Raw genomic sequence first — 13,182 nt, forward strand, 5'->3', positions numbered from 1 at the left:
AGGCACGGGCGCAAGATTTACAGTTGGCCACTTGGTGGCAGTCTTGCTCCTTTGATTGCCAGATGAATGACCATGCTGTTGAGTTAAATGTGAGGTTTCTGAATTGGGGATGGGAAAGGCAGGCGGAATTGCAGGGGAAAGAGGAACTTTCCATATGGGAGAGTTGGCAGTAGCTGGCTTAATGGAACATGCCAGTAAAATGGGGATACTGGAGATATGTGCATTGTCCATATTCCGCTGGCTAGACTTAGGCTGTTGATGTTTTGCAGCTTGATTGGCAGAGCCGTCTCACCGAAGTGCAAAAATACGCTGTGGCAGCATGCAGGAAACAGTTCTAGAGGAGGTTCCCACAAAGGGCCTGGGAGCGCCTACTAAGCAGCAGCTGAAACCCGCCACCCTCCGCCAGGGGAGGAATAAGCCAGAGCAAGGAGCGCACCTTCAGCAAAAACTCTTGCTGCAGTGCCTTTCCGTGTACACGAGGCCCAAACCCCTACAAGTCGAGGAAGCGCTCTGCCCCCAACTGCCATGAGTCGCAATGACACTGCTTCAACGCATGCAGTTAAGCAGCGCACGTCTGCACAGACTGCATCTGAAAGTCGTCCTTTGCTCAACAGCCCTTTGCTTAAACTGTCCAAAGCTGAATATATGTTGCCATAGCACCCTAGTGGGTGTTCCATGTTCTCCCCCCACCACTCGCCCGCTCGGCTCCCCACAGCTCTCCATAGCAGTTGCTCCCCATAGCATCCGGCCTGACCCCTCATGCCCCCGCACTTCCTGCTGCTGCATTTGCACGACCCGAATGTCACAAAACCTAGTGGGACCTTTACAGTTATTATTCCCCAAGTCCCCTCCCGACCCCCCCCTCACACAGTTCTTCCTCTTTTCAGTCTTGTGGCGCGTGGAAACACATTGTGTATAAGCACCATACAAATATGCAATAAATAAATGCTTTTTACGGTCAGAGTGACTATTCTGACAGTAAATGAGCACCATACCAAGTGTGCATTCCATACTCCGAAAGGAATGCACGTTTGAATTAATAGCACAGTGGAGTAACTTTGCGGAAAATGTTGTGATGTGGGGGGGGTTGGAGGGGAGACAGGACATCCAAATGAAATGAGCCCCTGTGAGTCACAAAAGTTGGGGGGCAAATACCATTGCCCCCCCCTTAAATTACTCCCATGTACTAGCAGACATTTTTGATAAATTGGCGGTCATTTTTATGTTCCCAAAACGCATTTTGTCTTTATGCAAAGGAGCCAGTATGCTATATTCAGGGCATCACATCATTTGCCACTTAGCTCCGCCCCTCCATCTCGCCCACACAACTGACATCCAGGCCCAAGTCCCACCCACACCACATTCAACCCACGCCCCCAATGCGAAGGGGTAGATTCCCCCAGTACATTTTGTCAATTTCCAGCACTGCCCTCAGCAAAGAGGCAGGTCTAGACTGTACTTTTCAAGGAGGAGATTTTCAACAGAGGTCAACCAGAAGTCAACGCCCCACCTCCCCACCCCCTGGAAGAGATATTGCGCCTTTGCGAGGGCGCGTTAATGTGAACTCCAGGCATCCATCACAAAACAGACCTTGTTGGCTTGTGAGTATTTTGGTGCTGTCTTAGAGGAATGTGGCAGCTTTTCTCGCGAACAAACTTTTGCCTTGTGCCAAGAGTTACATAGAACTGAAAGCATTTTTAATGGTTGTGTCTGAAATTGCAATGAAGTGGACTGAAACAAATAGCGCTTTTTTCCATCGAAACAGATTTTTTTTAATGTTGATATTATCACACGGCAAATTACTTAAGGTGTTAAGTAAAACAGCCAATATTTTAATTTAAAAAAAAAACAAAAAACAAAAAATTATATATATATATATATATCTTTTTTAGAGGAAGAAATGATATACAGTAAATCACATATAACCATGATATCTCTTCACGTAGAATGCAAGGTACTAGCATCAATTGTCACATGACTTTCAGTGCTATGTAACCTTCAGCATTTATGTTGTAATTCTGAAAATGGTGCATTCACATGCTGCTGCGTTTGCCGTTCTGTGATAACAATTGAGCCCCGTCTCTCAAGGCCTGGCACTAAAAACGGGTCTGTTATAGCAGCGTCGCCTCCTGCCTCTGTTTCTCATGTATCGCCACAGTTGCCCGTGCTGGGTTGTTTAAAAAAACGCATACACATTTTAAAAGTTCCAAACGCAAAACCACAAATGTGCACCAAACACATTAATAACGCGCACCATTGAGACTGCCGGGTGTTTCCAAAACCGTACTGCTAAGTGGGGCTGTGTCATGGGCTCAGCTGGGAACACACTTTATGAAAAGCTACGAGTTGCACCACAGATTCAGGAGGCATTTGAAAAGAACTGGAGCAAGTCTCCCTGGTCAAGTAGAAGCCCAATTTTCATTGAAACACCAAATATAAACCTTAAAACAGCTCATTAAATAAAGAAAATGCTGTTGAACTAATGTGAAAATCCCAAAGTGCATTATATTAGTCAGTGGGTCTGACGTGATGGTAAGCTTCCATGGATGGGGCTTGTTAACTGAAATGGCCTGTCCCGCTCACATTTCGGGGAGAAGGGTTTTTCGTGTTTTTAAACCCACCAGAACATCGATGCTGTCTCCATAGGGAGAACACCGATTGCATTTGGGGGTCCGTATGAAAACGGTTCCGCAAAGGAAACCTTGATTACGAATGTCTTTTTGCCGATGAAAAAACTGGGAGATGGGGGCTGGCGGTGTTCTCCTGCCTCATACATCACGTCTCCTAGATGTGCCCTCGCTTTTGAAGGGCTCAGCTGGTGCAGGAAAGCCGTTTAATACTTTGTGCACACACGGAAAACCACCACAAAATGCTTTGGAGCCGTAAAGGGATAGCATGAATTGCCTAGTGATTCTCAGGCCACGTCTATTTGCAATGCACACTCCTCAGCCTCGGCTAATAGGGGAAGACATGTATTTTTAAAGATTTCCTGCCAGTACGTTTTCTAAGGAAAAAACATGAATGGAACCTCTTAAACTCCATTAATATAACGGCCGACACGCTTTCCAAGATCTCTCTACCTTTTGCCAGAAGCTACAAATGTACACTCTAAAGTAAACAATGGCAAGGTTACTCGAGGTTAAGCACAGACTGAACAGCCAGACACCACGCTGCGAAGATAATTTACACAGCATGAACTCGATGCCCCACTGCTGGCTGGGGTGGGGGGGGGGGGGGGGGGGGGGGGGAGTGAGCGCGCGCGAGAGCCGGCATACGTCACCCGTCTGCAGTGAATGGAGGTCAAACAGAGGGCGCCTTTGTTTATAGCTCAGACGCCGCCCCCCTCTTCATCTCCGACTGGGGATTCCCCTGCTGGCTGCGTGACAAGTTCAGTGACATCACCTGTCAGCTAATAATAGAAATGCATCCAGCCACCTGCCAGCAAGGATAGATGGGCTTTTGCTTGCAGCCTCGCGCGTTTCAATGACTGGCCTTTCTTCCTTACCCCAGACAACAGTTCCCGCGGAAATATAAGGGGGGGAGCATCTTTTGCACGGCAGAAACCCCCCTCTCCGCTCCCCCCCACGATGGCAACACGAAAGACAATTCTAAACATGGCTTTGTTGCGTTGCGAAAATCACGACAGCCTCCGAGACACCATGCCATCGAGTCCCACGCATTGACGCCGTCAATAAATGATGTATTGCTGCAACTATTTGATCGCGCTCAATGCTTTACATACAATAGTAAAAGGAAAGATGCATGTAGTTCACTAATATGATTCACTCCTGTCGTGCCCTGCACGTGAACCAATAGATGTTGTGGGCACCTCGTTGGCGGCACACCCTCCATCAGTGAAAGAGCTATTCTGACTCTCACTTCTTGCCAGGCACCCATAAACTGTAAATGAACGGCGATTTAAAATGTGTTTAAACATCAACTTTAGGTCCAGGTCTTTAAAACCGTGAAAAGTTCTATGCTATGTTAGGGCGCAATAAATGATCAAGCTTTGTGCAGGCACTTTATTATCGTGGCACTGCCCTTACAGTTTGAGGGAAGGTCACTCACTCCTAGTTGCAGATGTAAATTCAGTGCACTGAAATCTAGGGTGTATTACGCTTTAAAAAAATCACTTAGTCATACAGTCAGTGCTGGAAATAGGAATGATTACGTGTGGGCTCACAGCAGCGGAAGTGGGGGTGGCACGGTATTGGGAACGCATAGGATAATGATTTGTCATTTATATAGTACCTTAAGCCACATCACTTTACAGAGAACATATTTACATAAACTTATCCCAAAATAAGTAGGAACTCATTTATCAACCTCGGAAGGATGAAAGGCTGAGTTGGACTTGCCGCGATTCGAACCTGCAGATCACACAGATCACTCCTAACCAACAAGTTCACATGCATCTTGAAGTTCAAGTGGTCTAGTGGGTGTCACAGCTTTCATCCTGAGGATTTGTGTTTTTCAGCAACAAAAGCAAATTAAAAACACTGACACACTTGAAGGACGGATGAGATCCGGGAGACATTTTGCTGGATCTCGGATCCAGAAAAACCCAGCCCAATGACCAGCGCTGCATAAAGTGTCAAACCTTTACAAAAGTAGTACAAGGAAATCACAAACACTTCACACGTGTTTGCTGTAATTTAATTTCTGTTTATTCCGGTGATTCATGGGAAATGTTAGTGCACAATAGGTTGCATAATGTTTGTGATGCTAGAAATGCATTGGAGGGACAGGACCTCCACGTCCTTGTCCTCTACTCCCTTATGTGTGTTCTGTGTTTTCTGCACAGGAGTCCATGTGGGACTCCTGGCAGTGCAGCTCTTCCTCTTTTTGATTGTGGTGTGCAGAGATCCTTGGGACACCCTTGTAGCACCCATGGGAGGGGGTTACAACCCTGTACCCCTAGTGCAGAGGTCTTCAAACTGGCCGCATCCCACGGGGGGGGGGGGGGGTGCCAGAGCCCAGCATGAAATTTTAAAAAAAAAATGTTTTTTTTTTTTTTTAGATTGGAGGGAAGGGCCAGCTCACATGGTCAGACAGGGCCATAAAACGGTCTTAGGCACCAATGAAAAAATGGCCATCAGTTGCAAATGGATATTCAGTGTTTAGTCACAGACTGAACAGTACCCAAGGGGTTGTTTTTTTGTTCAAATGTAAACAAATGGTGATATTTAAATAATATTTATTCAGCAACAATGGTCAAAACTACTAGCTGCATAGTGAAGTAACTCCTCAAACTGGCCCACATTGGCCAAAAAAGTGGCCCATTTTTACTGGCCTACACTAGCATTTTGCATTTTCGGTACTCATCTCCCTATTGCCCTATAGGCCAGTCCAAGCCTTCCGGCCCATCCATAATGGGTGAGGGGGCGTCCACCCACTGGCCACCTCACCCATTATGGAGGATTCGAAGAGCCAGCCCAGTGAAACACTGAGCACTCCCTCAGCTGCTTTTTCCAGCTGAGGGAGTGCTCCTGGGCTGGCTGAACTGTCAAAGGTAAACACTGTTTGCCTTTGACAGTTCATTTCCCCAGCCGCACATGATGACTGAGCCATGCAACGCTGGGGGTGTTTCGCTTTGCCAGCCTTGCATAGCTCATTGGAAATGCTGGCTGGGGCACTTTATGTCTGTGCGAGGGGGTGCTCCTGCGCCTCCTCGCACATACGGGCAGAGTAACCTGGAGCGGGGCATTTTAGCAACCAAGTGAGGTACGTTTATGGCGATTTATTTTTTATTTAAATGTGTATGGATGTGTGTATGCTTGTGTTATGGGACTGTGGTGGGAGCCGGATGGGCAGCAGCACTGGGATAGTGGTGGGAGTAGGGTGGGGAGAGCCCAGGGTCTGTACTGGGAGTAGGGTACGGTGACAGCGCGCAAAAGTTCATAGCGATTTCTACATACTGTCCATCTGGCACTTTTGGGGGGGCCCGGCCTGCCCATACTTTGCTCAGGGGGAGCCCAGGCCAAAAAAGTTTGAAGACCACTGCCCTAGTGTATGTTTTTTGGGAAACTGAGTGGCCCACAGAGCAGGGTATGGGCTGGTGGCAGCTCCATGCTGAATTTGATATGTGCTCCAAGTATCCTCCATTTTGGGATACCCAGGACCTGCCATAGGAATCTGTGGAATCCTGATAGAAATTAAGAGGCCATCTTGCCTTCTATTACCGGTTACCTTGTTTTCCCAAAATCCTGGGAAGTCCTGACTCTGTCCCTTCCCCCAACTGGCTGTTTGGTGGAAGAACCATATATGGTATTGTGGGGAAGTCTAGGCCAGACTGGCTGGAGGCTTCCCAGTGACTGTATGTTGTTGGTAAACTCTTGGAGTGGGACCTGGGTGAATGGGAGTCTGTGACCAATATGCATTCCATGTTATGGGTGTCTGGTTTCTGTGTGTACGACACAATTAATGAGACAGCCCTGCCCGAAACTGACATGAATGCAGTGTGGTGTGCTGAAAAACTGTGTGCTTGCCCCAATCTACATTCCTTGTTATGGGTGACTGGGTGAAAGTGAATGGCCTGAATGCACTGTGAGCCCGATTGGCTGCTGCCTGCATGAATGCCCTTCTGTCCGTTTGGCTGACAAAGCTTGGCTCAGCACTGTGAATGAGGGACCGATGTGTATAACTGGGGACCTCTCACTTCCCAATTTGTTCAGAAGCTGAAGTTGAAACTTGAAGCTGCTTATCCTTGAAGCCCAGCTGGAAGAAGGTTTGCTGCTGCTTACCGTGAATGAAATCTGAAAGCTGTCGAGTCTGTTGAAGACTGATCCAAGAAAGGCTATGGCTAGGAGAACTCTCCCCGAGCTCTGAGGGAACATGGTGCAGAAGCTGATCTTCATCCAGGTACCAAGGAAGGCAGCCCCGAAAGGCTGTCAACCGGAGACGGGATCCGCCGTGAAATCTTGAAGTAAAGCATCAGGACATAGAGGCCGTCAAAGTCCATAGTCGTCGACCGGGGTTCGGAGGATTTCCATATCTGCTGGAAGCCCGTTGAGTCGTGTTGCCCAGAAGCAGGGACAGCTTTACACCATGCTGCTAGACGACCGGAGCCGCAACGCTCCAACTTTGCCTAAGAACATTTGAAAGAAGGGCCCCCTCGCCATCACTGTCGACCGCTTTCTCCTGCTGGAAAAAGTCGAGGTCGTTGACGACCGAGTAGGATCCGCTGATGGGTTTCTCGCCATCAAAAGTCCACAAAGATGCAGACAAGTGAAGATCCGAAATCCAGCTGTGGTAGAGTCCCGATCGTCGACGCCCACTGCTGGGCCTACATTCTTCACTGAGTCTTCTTTGCAGCACCAAACTTTACTACGAGGTGCACCGCATGCCTCGTCTTCACAGGACGTCCACGATCGATCGACGACAAGCACCACAAAGGTCAAAGCAGCTGTCTCGATGACCGTGTTTGCATTTCTTCGAGGAATCTCAACACCCTGTGGCTCCTGCTTTAAAGAGAGTCCACTCATGAAGGATCCGTCGACGAACCGTTGAAGCTCTTCTAACTCTGGTACATTGGGGTAGTTGAACATTTAGACCAGGAAACTATTTTAATATTAATGGACTGGGCTTGTTAATACTTATTACAGGTTGCCCAGGTGGGGGGGTTGGGGGGGGGGAGATCCTCACACAGAACTGTCTTGGTAATTGGGACAAAGTATTCTGCCATTGTTTAAACTAACTGGTCTTCCATCCTATGCTGATCCACATTACTGCGTGATTTGTATGCCATTAGAACTGTGCACAGTTGGTGCATTTTAAAGGAGTCAATAGCTAAGTGTGGTACCACATGGACATTGCATATATTTGCCATATTAGAACTGCCAGAGCACAAAGTGTGTTATTAATTGATGTATATATCTTGAACCTTAATTATAAAAAAGAACTGTGTTAGCACATAACCTAGTGTGTGGACATTCCTTTGTGGCGGATTCAGGGACTACTCTGTAGGTTAAGCCTTGGTTGCCCATCCATTGCTACCAGTTAGAGAACCTTGGCTGGGGTGTTTTGTGCTTCTAATCTACCATAGAGAGGGCAGGAGTACAGGTAACCCCCCTCCGGTCATTACAATGTTCCCCTTGCTGTGGATAATATACATTGTGTGTCCCAAACTACACATTAGGAGTATATATAAAGCAGAGAGGCATCTGTTGGCATGTAGAGCATGATGATGGAATAGTTGGTCTGTTACAGGCAAAGAACTCAGATGATTGAAAAACCTTGATGTCCATACGATACCAAATTGAAGTATGTTTTTCCATTTTTTGCAATAATGTAACTTTTTTTTTTAAAGGAATATTTTCGTGACGCAGAGTACACACTAGGATTGTATATTCTTGTAATACTTGTTGTAATAAGGAAGTAGGGGGCTGAAGATACTGGTTGAGCTGCATTCTTCACAAGGCGGCCATGGTGGTCAGGGAGATTATAAAGACTGCTTGTGTCTAGCACTCGTTATTTCCAAAGAGGGGGAGAATGGACTGGGAGGATGGGTTTCTCCTCTGTCCACAGTGGGGCTGCACCACCACTGAATCCCGAACAGCTGTTAGTTTACCAGAGTTTGCACTTATGGACTTGGGAGCCGGCATCCTGTGCTGTCAACCTACCAGTTGCTGCCGAACCCTTATGTATGTTTGTGTTAATTATTTTTAATGTAATACATATTATCTTCATTATTTGTCTAACTTACATGTAATTTTTGACAATTCAATGCATAAGGCAAGTACAAAACATGGCTGTGTTTATTATTATATGCGCCAAAATAGAAATGAAAAATACACTAAAGGATGCAACAGTGTCCGGCGGAGGGAATTCACAACACATTTCGAGTGAGCCAAAACTTTCCATAAGTCATCTATCTCTCTTCCCAAGTGCACGTGTTAGTAACACATTTAGACTGTAGTAGTTCCAGTGACATCTATGTTATCCAAGTGTCAACGTTGCCACAACCACTGATCACAACCAACTCATTTATTGTGATGGTAGTCAACCAGTAAGTCCCCTTCAACACAGTGAATCGCAAGACCCTCCTGCCCATTGCTCTTAGATCACCCCTTAGCTGCCCGGCCACCACACCCCCATAGGCCTGCGCAGATCGAAGCGCAGTTGAGCCAAACAGCTATGTCTTTTTTGGGAAAAAAAGCAATACAGGCCAAGGAGGGTGGAGTAGCCGTTATATGTATAAAAAAACCTCGGGATTTATGAGGCAAAGGTGGAATGTGAAGGGTGTGATATTACGCACAAAGATCATCCCCAAACACAATTATAGCATCAACCTTGTAGCACTTTACAGGCTACCAGGAGAGACCCCTCGGTTTAATGAAAATCCTACACATTTTCTATCCTCCATGCAAAAAACAATCAGTACCATAATTCTCTTGGGCAATATAAACCTTTGGAGAGGGGATCATAGAGCTAGGAAAGCACTGGAATTATAGAGACTTCTGAACAATGGAAATGTTGTTCACAACTCCAAACCAACATGCATCAAGGGAAATATTTTAGATTGGGTGGCCAGCGAGAATTTCACACCGACAGGAGTCACTACTACTCCCTGCGTGTGGTCTGATCATTCTTCCCTTATGTGTCAGATCTGACTCCCCACACCTTGTAGGCAGCAACATAAGCTGCCACTTAAGGTATTAGGGAGAAACTATCGGGCCATTACATCTGATGATCTTGCAGGAGGTATTAATGCCCTGATGACACAAACAAATGAGTTGGACCACCCAGATGTTCTAATAGAGAGCTACAAGTCTAGAAGTGTAAGGGATTCTCATCACCAAAAGTGGTTCTCCCCAGAAATGGCCCAGCTAAAAACAAAAGACAGACGGAGCACGCCTGGCTTAAGGAAAAAAAAAACAAGAATGGAAAAATAGGGAGGAGTATAAATATAAGATCATAAAAGCAAAATGTAATCGTTACAATGAACAAATAAGCAGGGCAGGAAATCAAACAAAGTAACTTTTTAAACTGTTTAGTACATGGGAAAAGCCTAAAGTTCTTAATCCGAATATAAATCAAAAAAAGGTAGACTGTGTACGAGTTCAAAGGGCTTTCGCAAACAAGCTTCTGCTTGTGCAGGCTAAAATCAGTAAAGAGCTGGACAGGCTCAAGTTTGTAACAGTGGATGACAGTACAAGAAATTGGCAACAAGATATGGTGGCGGATCAAACACCCTCTGATCCCAGGGAGCAAAATCAGGTGGCGTCTCCCCTGCTCTTTAGCTTCTCAACCATAACTACCTTTAGAAATTGAAGATATTTTTAAGGCTATGCACCCAACAAGTTGCCCAGGGGATCCATTGCCATCCAAGGTCATCCTGGATCATTGAGAGATTTTTGCACCTCGTCTGTGTAGATTTGTAAATGCCTCCTTTAAACATTGTGTTATACCTCAAATCATTAAAGATGTTGCAGATGATGCAGCGAATTTGTGGTCTATTTTCAATACCCTGTTCTTTCTAAAGCTGATCGATAAGGTGGCTACCATTCAGCTACGACACATGGAGGCCACAGGCACGCCAAACAAAAAAACAATAAGGTTTTGGCTGCTTCCATGGCACAGAAAGTGCCTTAATCGATCTACAGACACAGATGCTGACAATGTTGGAAAAGAGTGGATCAGGGCTGCTGATCTGGCTTGATTTATCAGCAGCTTTCAATCTAATGGTCCATCAAATTTTGTTGGAGACTGGCTGTCACTGGGGGTTTCTCAAGGGAGGCGATTAGGTGGATGAGTCATTTCTAGAGGGACGCAGATCTAGGGTGTATTGGGGAGATGCCTCATCTGATTCGGAACCCATTGTTTGTGGAGTCCCGCAGGGGGCATGTTTGTCCCCATCACTCTTTAATATGTACATTCAACCTCTGTTTGGAGTTGGAGAGATTGGGCTTTTTCTTCACTAATTATGCTGATGATTTTCAGGTATCGATGGAAATTAGTGGGAATTATGCGGAGGACCAGGAGAAGTTAAATAGTATTTATAGACTTCAAAATAGTATTTACCTGGTTATTAAAAATTGTATGACCATGAATTGGCTGTGTTTAAACGCCAAGAAGACCGAATTGATGATCTATGGGTCTGAGCAGGCTAGGGAGAGCTTTGCCAGGTCTTTTCCAGTTTCCTGATTGAGGGTAGCTGGATTTTAGTGGCTACTGAAGTGAAGACTCTGGGTACCTACATGGAGGCTAACCTGAATGTGGATGCCCATGTGGACTATATTGTAAGGAACACCAATTGCTACCTTTGAGTACTGAAATTGGTTGGTCCTATGGTTACACAGGCTAACCGTGCAAAACTGACACGGGCTATCATATTACCGCACTTGGATTACTGGAACTCCTTGTTGGGAGGTGCCAGTAAGAATGCTATACAAAAACTGCAAAGAATACAAAATGAAGCAGTGCGCGTAGTACACCACATGGCGCTGAGAGAACCAGTATTAACTGCCCGGAGAGAGCTGCATTGGCTACCGGTGTCAGCTAGGGTCCTTTTCAAGTTACTAACCTTAGGACAGAAGTGTATCTTCGGAACTGCCCCCCATAACCTCAAAGAGAAGGTAGTAATCCATCAACCCACTGGGAACCTTTGCTCAGCTAAGGCATGTCCCCTCAGAGTAAATCGATTTAAAAAAGCTTGGGGGGAAATGGCTGTTCTTTCCTGGTTCGGGTAGCACTGGTCTGGAATGAGTTGCCAGAATCCCTCCGAAAAGGAAGAAAATCATCTTGCCTTTAGGAAATTGCTGACGACTAGGCGGTTTATGAAAGAAACCTGAGATGTTGGGAATTTCCGCCTCATAGTTCTGTCTTTCTGTTCAGGACCTGGATGCCCTAGGGCTTTGGCACTTTATAAGTAAAATAACATCAACCAGAGAGTTACTTTCTCTCCTCTTCAGTTCCGGGAATAATTTACCCCCATATAATTTCTCCTTGCTATAATCCTACATGTTCTCATGATCCAACCTAGAACTACACTGCAACAGCAGAATGGGTTTTCATTGAACAAATGGACCGCCAACAATGCCCCCTCGCCCTGTCAACATTTGCAAGACTCACCACCACCTCACCCTTCGCATAACCAAAAACCAGATTATCTCACAAATTAACGATTCTTTAGTCTAATCTGGTCATGCACGATCACAAAAAAACTAGGCGGAATAAGTTTTGCAGCCTTGGGCCCAACAAACTGGAATATGATCCCAATCTATTTGAAACAATGTGCAACGCTGCAACAGTTCAGGAAACGGTTGAAGACGTTTCTGTTTGAAGGCCAATAACACATGACATCCGCTTTCCATAAATAATCCCCGCTTCTCCCTAGGACACTGTCATTTGACTAAGAATGACTTCTCAATCCCCTAACTGCTTCTATGTTTCGTTTTCTGTTGTTTGTGTCCATGTGAGTGCCCCGAGACCTTTGGGTGAGAGTTGCGCTATATAAAAAAAAAAATAGTTAGTAATACTAGACCTTCCCCTCTACTCTTTACAGATAGCATGCTCTTCAACCACCCCAGATTCACCTCGCCCCATCACCAGACAGGGTAGACCTCCACACCAAGCATCATACCTTCTCCTATCCAAACACCCCTCTCTCTCACCATACCTAGCAAAGATGACACTCTTCTATACATAGCCATCCTATCTCCTCTCTGAAATGGCTCACCTCTTGACCCAAGGCCCACCCCCCCCTTGACCACTTTCAAACTATCCCTAAAATGATGCTTCATGTAGTTGTGTGATGTTCTTAGCCTTCACTCAACTGGGAGCTTGGGAGATTAAATCATTCAACCCACAAATCATTGACACTGTTTTGATGTGCGGCTGATCTATAATGTGGTCATGTGCCCATCTATTGCGTACCCTGAGTTTTTTTTTTTACTAGGCTGTGATGGTGGTATCGCACTCAAACACAACCATCACATTATGCTGAATAGATATCTGGAACCAAAGTTTTTGCTTTAGTCTCATGAATTGTTCTCTGGATCTTATACACAGCTTTTCTGTTGGAAATACCCCAGCAATCCAAGTGGGACACGAATGGCTGCCTCCTGAGTGTGTGCTAATGAGTGAAACTAAACCTTACTCTGCACGGTCTGACTTCAGATAACACAAGGTAAGAGATACAAGCAGGCACCGAACATATGCATATTCTAGAGTCTCAGAAAT

General features: G+C 45.8%; 1 protein-coding gene across 4 annotated transcripts in view; it reads right to left on the reverse strand.

The window, feature by feature from the left end:
• ARID1B (AT-rich interaction domain 1B) overlaps positions 1–13,182 on the reverse strand; it is a 1,170,625-nt gene that overhangs the window by 53,323 nt on the left and 1,104,120 nt on the right. The window lies entirely within an intron of this gene.

Source organism: Ambystoma mexicanum, chromosome 4q (genome assembly GCF_040938575.1).
Source record: "Ambystoma mexicanum isolate Mex_15411 chromosome 4q, UKY_AmexF1_1, whole genome shotgun sequence".
Taxonomy (NCBI): Eukaryota; Metazoa; Chordata; class Amphibia; order Caudata; family Ambystomatidae; genus Ambystoma; species Ambystoma mexicanum.